Below are 14905 nucleotides of genomic sequence, written 5' to 3'. Positions count from 1 at the left end.
AGCCCTCAAGAAGCAAGAAAACCATGACAAGCAGCATGCATTTTCATGTTGGTGCTGTGCAGAGTAGATGATTGTGAGGTGGCAGTCACCAGAGAGACCAGATGAAAGCTATCCCAGCCAGCAGGGGCAGTGCTTGCGGCATTCTTGGCCACAGTGTAAATGGCATGACAAAGATTCAGAAATGATACCTGAATTAACAATCTGATGAATGGTATGACAGGAGTCAAGATGAACCTACCTTTTTGGCTAGGAGGATTTGGTGGAAGCTAATGCCATGTATTTGCTATGACCAGTGTGTTCTCTTGGCAAAACTCTATTAACCTTTGCCCTGCTTCATTCTGTACTCCAAGGCCTCCAGGTATTTCCTGACTTCCTACTTTTGCCTTCTAGTCCCTTATAATGAAAAGGACATCTTTCTTAGGTGTGAGTTCTAAAAGGTCTTGTAGGTCTTCGTAGAACCATTCAACTTCAGCTTCTTCAGCGTTACTGGTTGGGGCATAGGCTTGGATTACCGTGATGGTGAATGCTTTGCCTTGGAAAGGAACAGAGATCATTCTGTCATTTTTGAGATTGCATCCAAGTACTGCATTTCAGACTCTTTTGTTGACCATGGTGGCTACTCCATTTCTTCTAAGGGATTCCTGCCCACAGTAGTAGATATAATGGTCAACTGAGTTAAATTCACCCATTCCAGTCCATCTTAGTTCACTGATTCCTAGAATGTCATCGTTCACTCTTGCCATCTCCTGTTTGACCACTTCGAATTTGCCTTGATTCATGGACCTAACATTCCAGGTTCCTATGCAATATTGCTCTTTACAGCATTGGACCTTGCTTCTATCACCAGTCATGTCCACAACTGGGTATTGTTTTTGCTTTGGCTCCGTCCCTTCATTCTTTCTCGAGTTATTTCTCCACTGATCTCCAGTAGCACATTGGGCACCTACAACCCTGGTGAGTTCATCTTTAAGTGTCCTATCTTTTTGCCTTTTATGCTGTTCATGGGCTTGAAAGAGCACAAGCTGGAATCAAGATTGCCAGGAGAAATATCAATAACCTCAGATATGCAGATGACACCACCCTTATGGCAGAAAGTGAAGAGGAACTAAAAAACCTCTGGATGAAAGTGAAGGAGGAGAGTGAAAAAGTTGGCTTAAAGCTTAACATTCAGAAAACTAAGATCATGGCATCTGGTCCCACCACTTCATGGGAAATAGATGGGGAAACAGTGGAAACAGTGTCAGACTTCATTTTTTGGGCTCCAAAATCACTGCAGATGGTGATTGCAGCCATGAAATTAAAAGATGCTTACTTCTTGGAAGGAAAGTTATGACCAACCTAGAAAGCATATTTAAAAGCTGAGACATTACTTTGTCCACAAAGGTCCATCTAGTCAAGGCTATGGATTTTCCAGTGGTCATGTATGGATGTGAGAGTTGGACTGTGAAGAAAGCTGAGCGCCGAAAAATTGATGCTTTTGAACTGTGGTGTTGGAGAAGACTCTTGAGAGTCCCTTGGACTGCAAGGAGATCCAACCAGTCCATCCTGAAGGAGATCAGTCCTGGGTGTTCATTGGAAGGACTGATGCTGAAGCTGAAACTCCAGTACTTTGGCCACCTCACATGAAGAGTTGACTCATTGGAAAAGACCCTGATGCTGAGAGGGATTGGGGGCAAGAGGAGAAGGGGACGACAGAGGATGAGATGGCTGGATGGCATCAGCGACTCAATGAAGTTTGGGTGAACTCCGGGAGTTGGTGATGGACAGGGAGGCCTGAAGTGCTGCAATTCTTGGGGTCACAAAGAGTCAAACATGACTGAGCGACTGAACTGAACTGAATGCCATGTATTAAGATGGGAAAGCCTCTTTATATATTTAAACATTCTTTGATCATGACTAATAAGTCCAAATATTTTTGGTATAACAGTTCTAGAGTATTACTAAAAGGCTTTTGATGACTGGGCTTCTCAGGTGGCTCAATGATAAAAAGAATCTGCCTGGCAATGTAGGAGATACAGGAGGTGCGGGTTGGATCCCTGGGGTTGGGAAGATCCCCTGGAGGAGGATCTAATATTCTTGCCTGGGGAATCCCATGAACAGAGGAGCCTGGCAGGCTACAGTCCATGGGGTCATAAAGAACTGGATACAACTGAGCACACACACTTAGCTCCATACTTTCAATGACTACAGTTGTCCTTGTTTATTGTTTGAAGACTTTGTCGTGGTGGCCAGCAATTCACTCTTTATGTAAAGCATTGTGTGGGAGGTTCTGGAAAGCATATTGATGATGGAGACTATTGACAATGAATCATATGATATCACTAGCTCAGCACAATCAGATTATGAAGAAATTTGCAGTTTTTTTTGCTTGGCTCCATAAATGGTAAGAATTGATGAATAAGCCAAGGAATAAAGCAGAGATAAGAAATATGCTTAAGGCATCGCTGTCATTGAGTGGGAGTCCCCCTCTGTCTTTAGAAGGACTATCTAGATCCTTCTGGATGTAGTGAAAGCCAAGGATATTACAGGATGAGCTTATAAGAAAACATAAGACACATGGATCACACAATTCTCTGAGGTAAAAAACCATCTCTTTTTGGAAAAATGTTCAGTGCTTTGCAGCTATGATTCCAAGGTGGACAGTCCCCTCTGGCTGCTGTTCACAGCTATTTACAGTTCCTCAAGGCTACATAATTGTAGCTTCCAGTGCCCTTGTTACTTGACTGTCCTACTCAAAATTCCTCAAGGACCCTTGTCTCTTCACCTTTTAAACCCTGCTTTGTATTATGGATCTTTTTGAAAACCAGTCTAGCATTTGAGGTGAAATATTCAGGATGAATAAGACAGAGGTCAGCAAATGAGTTGACTCCACCATAATGCAATCTCAAGACAAACAAGATGTCTAGCTGATAAAAGTAAGCTTGTGCTCTGATCAGAAGAGAGGTGTGAAAGTTTAATTTTCATTGTGTTTTCAACCCCAATAAGATTTGTAAATCTTTCCCTTAGCTGTTGCTCTATCTGTTGCCTACCTGATATTTCAGTCTAGTACTTCGGCCCAAGTTTTGTGAAGTACGTGCTGAACCTGAGTGAGCCGGAGATATTGACAACCTTACAGACTGCATTTTGTGAATCAGGGTCTTCTTCACACACAGTGTACCCCTGTTGTCTTCGAGGCCTGTACAGAGCCAGCTTCAGCAAACCATTTGAGCGTGGTCATTATGCCTAAAGTGAGGGTGTAGAACTCCACTGGGGTGAACTGATGGTGGAGGAAGGACATAGACGTGTGTGTGAATGAAGGCACAGCCATCGCAAGGAAGGGCAGGAAAGCAAGTGATGTGAGTGAGGTTACAGTGATGCCTCCCCGAGAAGACTCTCAGGGTGTCAGGACAGCAAATAAGCATGTGATGCTTTAAGCTGAAATGTCTGGTATAAAACAGTTAAACAACAAGGACCTATTATATAGCCCAGGAACTCTATTCAACACTTTAAATAACTTATAATTGGAAAGAATTTGAAAAAGAATATATATGTAAAGAATATATCTAGTTATCTTTATATATCTATAAAGAATATCTGTCTAAAACTGAATCATTTTTTGTTCACTTGAAACTAACACAACATTGTAAATCAACCATACTTCAATTAGAAAAAAGAAAACCCTTAAAGCTGAATTAGCTTGACTACTTATATTAAAAAAAAAAAAAAAAACCCTGAAATGTTTGAGATATTTCTCTTTTTGTTTTTTATGTTTTGAGATGAATTATTATGGCAATAGCAGCAGCTCTTGATTCTTCTTCTAATGAAACCAATCACCTTGGAAAAATTTACTTCAATTCCTTGAGATTTTATTTAATTTATTTTTTAATCTCTGAACTGAAGATCATAAGAATATCCAGCACCTAGGGTTAGTGTGAAAGTTAATATGATAAAGCATGTGAAAATACTCATGAAGTATAAAATCCTCTAAGTTGTGGCACGTTGTCTGTATTAGTCATTAGAAGATATTGGCTGTACATTCTGATATTATATTATTATGGACATGGATAATAGCTTTAAACATATAGAGTTAAAAGGTAACATTTTTGTGGACCAGAAACATGAATCCTTTCACTTAACCCTTGCCACGACCTCTTGGATAGGTGCTGTTATTGTCTACATTTGACAGATGAGAAAAACAAGACCTAAAGAGGTTAAATAGTTTATGGCTGAGCTAGAACTTGGCTTCAGGTATATCCAATTTCAATGCAAAGATTTTAGCTCTGCATGCTATTTAGAATTGTAACTCCAAGTATACTATAAAGCAACACTCAAAATGTTAAGCTATAAAAATCCTTCTAACATTTTAAAAATAACCTATAATAACTCAATTAAAATAAGAATTTTAATACTCCTGAGATAGGGTATAGTGCTAACATTGTACTTAATGGCAGAATTTAATCAATATGGCTACTTCCCCTTCACAAATCATTTTTGACTTTACAGCCACTGTTGAATCTATGTACCAATTCTTCTCAAGGTTGACAATTTTTAATTTGAAACAGAAGTAGCCATGTTTGTGGAGCATGACACCATTACAATTTTATTTTGAAGAAGATTTTAAGTTAAAGTGAAGTATGCTTGCTCCTTGGAAGGAAAGCCATGACAAACCTAGACAGTGTATTAAAAAGAAAAGACATCATTTTGCTGACAAGGGTCCATATAGCCAAAGCTATGGTTTTTTAGTAGTCACTTATGGATGTGAGAGTTGGACCATAAAGAAGGCTGAGCGCCAAAGAATTGATGCTTTCAAACCATGGTACTGGAGAAGACTCTTGAGCATCCTTTGGACAGCAAGGAGATCAAACCAGTCAATCCTAAAGGAAATCAACCCTGAATACTCATTGGAAGGACTGATGCTGGAGCTGAAGCTCCAATACTTTGACCAGAGCCGACTCGTTAGAAAAGACCCTGGTGCTGGTAAAGACTGAGGGTAAAATGAGAAGGGGGCAGAAGAAGATGAGATGGTAAGATAACATCACTGACTCAATGGAAATGGAAAGGAGTTTGAGCAAACTCAGGGGGATAATGAAGGACGGGGAAGCCTGGTGTGCTGCAGTTCATGAGGTTGCAAAAAGTCGGATACGACTTTGTGACTGAAAAATACATGCTTTAGTGTTAATCACTATGCTGTCTCTTGTGAGTAGCTGGGAAAACAACGTTATTACTAGCAAAAAGTATCAGATTGCCATAATATTAGTTCAGCATAGAACTGTCGCCACATAGTAGACAGAGAAAGTTGTCTGAGTGCTAAGTAACTCAATGGGATTTGCAAGAGATGGGGAGTTGTTTTATTTCTAAGGTAATGAGTGCAGCTCTCACTTACCCAGCTTTGTTCCTGAGAGAGTATTACTTTTGGTTTTAGTTTCAGTATCCAAAACTGATAAGCTACCTGGATGGCATTTGAAACTTAATTTTGTGTTTGTAGACATAGAAGGATATAATATAGCACCTACGCAAACAAATCTGATGCTGAATTTCAGACATTAGCCTTTTTATGATTTTTGTGATTGGAGTCATTTTGTCATTTTGTTTCGGATTCTGTTCCTCCACTCCTTCCCCTTCCCCAAAGTTCTCAGTTTCCTTATTCTCAGAAGCAAAACTCCCCACTTCTTCTATGGAACAGTTCCAACAGTCTTTAGTCCATGTTTGAATGCTTTGCTTGCTGTCTCTCAGTCATATCTGACTCCTTGTGACCCCCTGGACTGTAGCCCACCAGACTCCTCTGTCTGGGGGATTCTTCAGGCAAGAATACTGGAATGGGTTGCCATTTCCTCCTCCAGAGTATTTTCGCAATCCAAAGGTCAAACCTGCATCTCTTGCATCTCCTGCACTGGCAGGAGAATTCTTTACCACTGAACCACCTGGGAAGCCCTCAGCCCACATTTAGCATGGCCAGAACATGAAGGTTTGACTTCCACTAAAGGCCCGGTCAAGCTCCAGCATGTGGCGATTTTATTCCACTGGTTACATCAGCTTCTGATTTTTGCAACAGTCTGTGGTCTTTCATGCCAAGAAATGATTATTAATTTACTTATAGCATGCTTATCATTGTTATTATGAGGAATCTTCTAATATATTTGGGGTGCTACCATACTTATAATAGTCCTCACCCTAACAAAATAACTTGCTTGATTTAGAACTTGAGGAACAAAGGATGGGGAAATAATGCTGGCATTAGAGATAAAATTTATTCATTCAGTTCAGCTTAGTGGGTATGTTAAAAAGAAAGGACACCAGGAAAAGGTCTATGTCTTTCCTCACCAAATGTTTTATTATTCTCTACAAAAATTATGCTTGGACTCTGTGGGAGAAGGTGAGGGTGGGATGTTTCGAAAGAACAGCATGTATATTATCTGTGGTGAAACAGATCACCAGCCCAGGCTGGATGCATGAGAGAAGTGCTCAGGCCTGGTGCACTGGGAAGACCCAGAGGAATCGGGTGGAGAGGGAGGTGGGAGGGGGGATCATGATGGGGAATAGATATAAATCCATGGCTGATTCATGTCAATGTATGACAAAACCCACTACAATATTGTAAAGTAATTAGCCTCCAACTAATAAAAATAAATGGAAAAAAAATTATGCTTGGAAGAGTTTCAAAAAGTAGGAAAAAATTACAGAAGGTGGTAATATTTTCCTCTTTTTATTCTTATATTATTATTACTACTAGAAGTTATTGGGGACAGGGAATGGAAGGATGGTCTGTAAAATGCATGTGGCACGTATAAATATATTAATAAACATCTGCTTTGTATTGAGCATCTACTCTGAATAAGTTAAAATATGCCTTCTAATCTTCACAAGCTGACTAAATTGCAGTGTATTAACTATCTATTGCTGCATAAAAAATCATCACAAAATTTAGTGGCTGAAAACAATAATAATCCTTTATTACCTCTTATGGTCTCTGTGGGTTAGGAATTCAAACAGTAGTTTGGCTAGGAGTTTCTGGCCTTGGGAGGACACAGTTGGAAGTCATCTCCATTCTGATAGCTTGTGCCTTGTCTGGAAAAATTCAACAGCTCTTTCTTTGGGGCAGGGGTAGGATCCCTCCATGTTTTCATTTCATGGTGGACTCAAGAGATTTAAACTTTGTGTTCAATGGGCTAGGGTGCCACAGTTTCATGTCCCAAAGTTGAGAGCCAGCTGACAGCAATGTAACCTTTCAGGATCCAACCTTGCATTCATGTGGTATCACCTGCACCACTCTGTCTGGAAAGCCAGTCAGAAAGTCCCGCCCATATTCAAGAGAAGATCAAAGAAGTGATTGCCTCTTTACAGGAAACAGCAAGATTCTAGAAGAGCATGTGAGACCTGAAATATTGCTGTGACCCTTTTTGGAAAATATAATCTGCCACAGGTAGGCATTCTCATCTCTGATGTAAAGATAAGAAGACCTAGGCTCAGTGAGCGTAGGAGATCCAGAGTCACTTGGTAATATGTGGTCAAAATATGTCACACTTGCAGTGCTATATTTGATTAACTTTTTCACTAGTGCTTTGGCTTAAACTCCATGGTTCACTGAAATCCCTTTCTCACAAGAATTACCCCAAACATCAGAAAAGCTTCCTCCACCCCTCACCTTGCAAAAGAACACCTTTGGAGTGCGCAGGTGAATTCGTCTCTACCTCTCTGGCCTTTATCTGAGCCAGAGGCCTTGCCTTAATTCATCACCTTCCTGCTGGTTGGGCTAATGGAGAGGAGAAAAAAATTGTCTTTCTTAAAATTTTTAGTTTCTTGTGTGTACCCTTAAATTTACTTTGACAATATGCACTATAAGCTCATATACAGAGTTTATCTGATGAGTGCATTCTGGCTTACTGAAGGACGCTAAGGCTCCTTGGTGAAGTTGAAATAAAAAGATGCTATAAAAAGGAGAATGGGAGTCAAGTAAGGAATAAAAATAAATTATTTTTTAAGAGATGACACATTCTACCTTACATGATTATATTTTATTCTAATCCAAGGGAAATGACAAAGCTAATGCTTTCTGAAAATAGATCTTTTAACAGTAAATATTCTTGTGAAATCTGCCAAGCTATTTGTGCTTCATTTTAAAAGCTTTTGTACCTTCTCAAGCTAAACAAAATACTTCAAGGGTTATGTGGACATTTCAGAACACTGTATGTAAAAATAGAAGCAAAATGAAAATCAAGAATTGATTCAAATGAATAGATATTAAATTCAAATAACAATCAAATGTTATTTTAATGTTTGACTTGGTGCTGTACAGATCGTCACAGTCTAAAAGCAAAAATAATATTTGTTAATGATTTCTACCTAAAGGTAAATTTTATAGTACTGTTTTCATCCCAAAATTCAGTTAAGTGCTCCTATATAGGTAATGAGTAAGAGGAATAAATTCTATTCTCTCCTTTCTGGAAACTCCATCAGAATGGTAGATATTTACAAAATATAGAAAATATCCATTGATTTATAACTACTGATTTTTCATTTTATGACCTAAAGTAATGAAAACTTCAGAAAACCCCAGATTATTTGTGGAGTGTTCAAAGTGTGCAGAGTTTAGTAAGTGTCATTGAAACAGAGAATAGTATTAAAGAAAGAACAAACACATTACCCTTTCTTGAGAATGTTGCCACCAAACTAAGTGAGCAGATAAAGCTCTAATTTCCTGTCACTAGGCCTCAGGGCTTCACATAACTGCCCACTGCCCTGCTGTCTGTCTCTTGCTATAAGAGAGGACTTGTATAACCTCCAACCTAAATTCAAGCCCTTTACTTCTTTTCTGAAAACTGAAGATGAAGTACAGAACACAGTGGAAAAATATATATATATTGGAATATGGGTATCCTAGGTGTTCTATGAATTCATACTTCAAAAAAATGCATTGTCTTTCATACAAATAACACACCTGATATATTATTATCATCAATGCAAATTACCGTATTCTATATTACTCCTGAGCCTAGTGCTGCGAACCAGGGCTTCTTGGGTGGCTTGAAAGTGAAAGTGAAAGCCTATACGTGTAGGACTCTGCAACCCCATGGACTATACAGTCAATTCTCCAGGCCAGAATGCTGGAGTGGGTAGCCTTTTCCTTCTTCAGGGGATCTTCCCTACCCAGGGATCAAACCCAGGTCTCCCGTATTGCAGGCGGATTCTTTACCAGCTGAGCTACAAGAGAACTCCCTCGGGTGGCTTAGTGGTAGCGAATTTGCCAGCCAGTGCCGGAAATTGGGCTTGATCCCTGGGTTGAGAAAATCCATTAGAGGAGGGAATGGCAACCCATTCCAGCATTCTGGCCTAGAGAAGCCTATGGACAGAGGAGCCTGGCGGACTACAGTCCCTGGGGTCTCAAGGGACACTGGGCGCTCATGACTGAGCACAATGCAGTGAACTGCTTGTGTGAGCCTGAGTTTCTGCCTTTATTTGCCAGTTCTGGTGGATACTGTTACTAGAGTCTGAGAAGTCCCTTTCCATATCAGCTGGATTGCATAAACAATGGTATTTAAATATATACAAGTGTATAATGCATGTGCAATTCTGTCTAAGCACCTTGCTGGTATAATGCCGTATAAACTTGCCAGCAGTCTTGTAAAGTAAGTGGTATTATTCCCATCCTATCAATGAAGAAATGGTGGCACAGAGAAGTTCAATAATTTTCAAAAAAATGTGAAGCTAGTGGTAAGACCAGTTTTTTGAAACCACGTACTTCAGAATTCATGATGTTAATTACTTGGTAAACCATATGCAAAGCTAAGATGGCAAGTTAAAATGATGATTATTAATTATTATCAGTATATCAATAAGAGGTGAAAGCACTAAAGAATCTGTTTCAGAAATTCCCCAAGTATATATTTTCTCTTTATATGATTCAGGCTTACTAGATTTTGTGGCTATTTCATAAATTGTTTTTTCTAAATCAAATGAAATTATGTTAAACTGTGGTGTGATGATGTGGCTTTGCACAATATTATTGACCAAAGTTTTGCACTTTTTGATCTCTCTAGCATGCACATATACACTAGGCACATACTGAACCATATGAATAACAAAATTAATATTGCCCAACATCACCAGGCATTAACAAATCTCATTTTTAAAAATAATCTTATTATAGTTAAGTATAGATGTTGCCTTTGTGTTTCTAGGTCATTGAGAAGACAGAAAAATATGGTTATAATGTTTTAAGCACTTTGACAATTTAAAATTGTCCAATGGAATTCAATAATGCTATGGTTTTATTATGTGCAAAAGTGTTCATACACCTATAAAGTGAAAGTGAAAGTCACTCAGTCATGTCTGACTGTTTCTGACCTCATGGACTATACAGTCCAAGGAATTCTCCAGGCCAGAATAGTGGAGTGGGTAGCCTTTACCTTCTCCAGGGGATCTTCTCAACCCAGGGATCAAACCCGCATTACAGGCAGATTCTTTGCCAGCTGAGCCACAAGGAAAGCCCAAGAATTCTGGAGCGGGTAGCCTATCCCTTCTCCAGGGGATCTTCCTGTCCCAGGAGTCCAACCCTGGTCTCCTGCATTGCAGGGGGTTCTTTACCAACTGAGCTAGCAGGGAAGCCCCTTCATAAGCCGATAAGCCAACATTATTGAATGATCATAGCACAGATTTCTTTGTATGGATAGAAAACATGGAGGTGGATACAGAGGTTTACAATACTAATAGTTTAACCTTATTTATGGGCTTCCCAGGTGATGCTGGCAGTAAAAGAGCTCACCTGCTAATGCAGGAGACTTTCAGGGTTGCAGGTTTGATCCCTATGTCATTAAGATCCCCTGGAGAAAGACATGGCAACCCACTCCACTATTCTTGCATGGGAATCTCATGGACAGAGGAACCTGGTGGGTTACAGTCCATGGGGTCACAAGGAGTCAGATACAACTCAAACGATTTAGCATACACACATGCAACCTTATTTGAAAAGTGAAAGTGAAAGTGAAGTCACTCAGTCATGTCTGACTCTTTGCGACCGCATGGACTATAGCTTACCTTATTTATAACAGTAAAAAAATTTCAAACTTTGAGATGCTTCCCACTACAAAGCAAAATATCAGAGCAAAAACAAATCAATATTTGAAGCTAGACTTTGGAGCATTTGGCTTATTATAAGTCCTATAAAGTATCTTATTATTGTAACATATCTGTGAATTAATCTTTGTGCAAATATTCAATTTAGTTCTACTGGACATACATTATCAGGAAGACAAAAATGATTCAGCCTCATATCAGACATCTGTTTAATAATTTTTAGAGAAAAGGATCATTTCTCCAATAATTTTTCTATTTTGTCCTTATTTCATGAGACAAAAACCACTACAATACTGTAAAGTAATTAGCCTCCAATTAAAATAAATGAATTAATAAAAAATTATCTTCTGAGATCAGATACTGAATTAAATAGGTAGAACAAATGCACCATAATTTGAAATTTGGGAATAGGTATTTATTGAGTTTGAATTCTCAATAGTGACCTGGTTAGGTCTAGGCTTCAAATGGGTACTTTGGGTATAGAGGAGAGGTTGTTTGTAAAAAAAAGGAAGATTAGAGTCCAGAAGAGCAATTAGGTATCTTACTTAGTAATCTAAAAGAGTGCTGGCATTAATTAACTATGAGTTGCAGAAAAAAATAGATGAGTTTCAGGAGAAAGTGTGGACAGAAAGGGAGAAAGTCTAAAGCCAAAAGGTAATCAGTATCATGGACTTCCCTGGTTGTTCAGTGGTAAAGAATCCACCTGCCAATGTGGGAGATGAGGGTTCAGTCCCTGGGTCAGGCAGATCCCCTGGAGAAGGAAATGGCAAACCACTCTGGTATTCTTGTCTGGGAAATCCCAAGAAAACAGAGGAGTCTAGAGGGCTCCACACAGCCCATGGGGTCACAAAGAGTCAGACGTGACTAAGCAACTAAACAACAACAAACGAGGATTATGCATATTTGAAGGGAAAACATCTATGTGTCCCACATCCAGTCCTCTTTCTTCTGAAAACAACAGCTCCAATTACTAATGCGAAAACTCTCTTTCCCCTGCCTAAGCAGACCAGGTTCAGTTTGGCTTCGGGCTCAGAGTATGACTCAGACCTGACACATCATGAGTCAAACTCAGATGGGCGTGTGCTTTGCTTGGTCTAGCAATAGTCAGTCCCAGGAATGTTCTGTTTCTTACTCTTGGCCTGTAAGCTGAGAGCTGGTAGAATAAAGTGGAGCTGCTGGAGGCTATGAGGTAACAAATGTCTGACAGATTGTAATATGCAAAGGACTAAATTGAGTACCCGTGACAGCTTTTTAGCTCCTGGATGCAACCCTTTCTGTAGCCATAATGCCTCAAACATTCCTTTTCTTGTTCTTTTTATTTAAAGATAGCTTGAACTGGGCTTTTGTCACTTGCAATAGCCAGAATCCTGAATAGTCTATGAGGCTTCTGGACTTCATTTCTGAAGCCGCCTAAGTAAAGCATTATGGAGAATTTAATAAAATGTAGGACACCAATCTATAATTTAAGATTTTGACAAGGCTTGGGGTTTTCACTTTTGAAATATTGCAATACACATTATTTCTTTTGAATATTGCTTAAAGGTTTATAAAATTAAAGGTTTAAAATTAAAGTTTCTCCTAAGAACTCCCTGTACTCTTGGTGTTTGAGGCCTTGCTTAGCATATTATATATGTCTCAATCATGAATTTTTGGCCAAGTGACTTCGTAGTCTTTATGATTCTTAAAACTGCACTCATACATAGCACTATAAATTTGATGATTATGAGAATAACTGGAATTATCCCTTAACCTTTTAGCAATTGTATGAATAAAATGAATACTCATTCTAAAAATGAACTGAAAAATACTAACTAGTAATCTTATTTTGTTGTATTTGTGGATAAAAGAGTGCTGTAGTTATCACAATTATTTAACTGTGATGCAGTCATGTAAAATCTTTGTATTGTGTATGACTATCAGCCAGGAGACTACTTGAAATGACTTCCTGTAATCTTGGTGTTGTCTTTATATTTTGCTATATAGAAAAATGACTAGAGGCTATGGTCATCATTTGTACCGAAGAGAAAGGTATGAATATGTTTTAACTTTGGAATATGTTTTAACATTGGATACTTTCCTCACTTATGACTATTGCTTATTTAATCCAATAGTTTGCTGGAGTGAAATAATTTTTAAGGCAATATTTGACAAATAAAACCAAGTTAGATTTTACTTTAAGTTCAATGAACACATTGTTTATTGCTATAAAAAGGAAGCAAATCAAAGCAAAATTTAAATAATGAAACATAAATTATTTCTCCAGAATTCCAAATCCTCAAAATGATATAACTAGCATTTCCTTTTCATAAATACCTTCTTTTATCAAGGAGCAAAAGGAAACATAAGCCAATCAGAATTCAAATATAAATAGAAAAAAAGATTGTTCAGTGTTTTTTTTTCAGCTTTATACTGATAGTTTCCACTCCAACCATTCAGATAATTATATATATATTATATATTTTATATATTTTTTATACATATATACATAGGTAAACTACAAATAATCTCTCCATTGTTATAATTTTCTGAGATGTTGGTCTTATTCCTATGAGATTTTTTGAGATGTTGATCTTATTCCTATTGATATCAAGGTGATTTTTACATGTTTAAAAACAAGATGTATCCTTTGTCTTTTAACTTTGATTATGATGCATTTTCCAATGCAAAGTGCTTATTTATTTTTATGTATTATTTAACTTCATAACATCTGCATCTTTAATGGATCTTTGAGCCATCTGGGTTTGTGTGTGTGTGTGTGTGTGTGTGTGTGTGTAAGATGAGATGTTTCAATTCAAGTTTATTTTATTTCAAATTGCCACTCAGTTTTTCTGGTGCTGTTTGTTAATTTATTTTCCCCACTTATTTGAGAGGCTATCTCTTTTATCTCCTGAAAGCATACACATGAATGTGTGAATATTTACTTTGAGAACAAAGGAACATTTTTTTTAAGTGTTCTATTACTATCATCCAGGACTGAGCAGTGTCTGACTTATAGAAGATGTTTAATAACCATTTTATGAATGAATATGTGCTGTTTGTATAGGGCACCATATAACCTGATATATTCAATTCCCTTAAGGTTCCTCCTATGACTTGGAATATTTCCAAATATAGATTCCCATGAAAAGTATGAAAGGCAACTAACAAAGCAGGTTAATTTTCTGGACTTTGAAATTATTGTTCTTAAGCTTACCTTGGGTTTTCTCTGTTTGCTCTGCCAAAACATTCTCATATTTTCCATAACTTTATTAACTTGGAAATTTAAGGGCAGTCCTTTGGAGGAGTGTTTTCAATCTTTTGAATCTAATATACCTGGACAATGGCAACCCACTCCTGTATTCTTGCCTGAAGAAATCCATAGACAGAGAAACCTGGATGGGCTACAGTCCCTGGGGTTGCAAAGAGTCGCCAGTCCATGGGGTTGCAAAGAGTCGGATGTGACTGAGTGACTCTCATTTACACTCGGACAAATGACATTTACATCCATTGTGAGACCTCTGCCTGAAAGGAGGCAAGAACTTGGGAAACTCCCAGTGCGGTAGTTGTCACCCTTTGCATCCTCATTCTAAAGCAGCATCTTGAAAGTGACTCTCGTGTGCCGACACCTTGAAACCTCTCCGTTTTGTTGTTAAAAGTATACTAAGTTATAAATTTTGATGCATCATCATTAGACTTCAAATTGCACAAACCATATACAGACAATTGTGGTAAACACAACCATTGCAAGGGGTCAACTACTCTTAATAGTTAGCTTAGCATTCCGGCAGCTCCTAGGAGGGCTGTGGCAGCCAGGGGAAGTAAAGGTGTATTTGAATTGAGTATTATCAACATCTTATTTAATTCCCACAACAACCCC

This window comes from Dama dama, chromosome 30, assembly GCF_033118175.1.
Source record: "Dama dama isolate Ldn47 chromosome 30, ASM3311817v1, whole genome shotgun sequence".
NCBI lineage: Eukaryota > Metazoa > Chordata > Mammalia > Artiodactyla > Cervidae > Dama > Dama dama.
The sequence above is the reverse complement of the archived record's forward strand: the minus strand, read 5'-3'. Positions refer to the sequence as shown.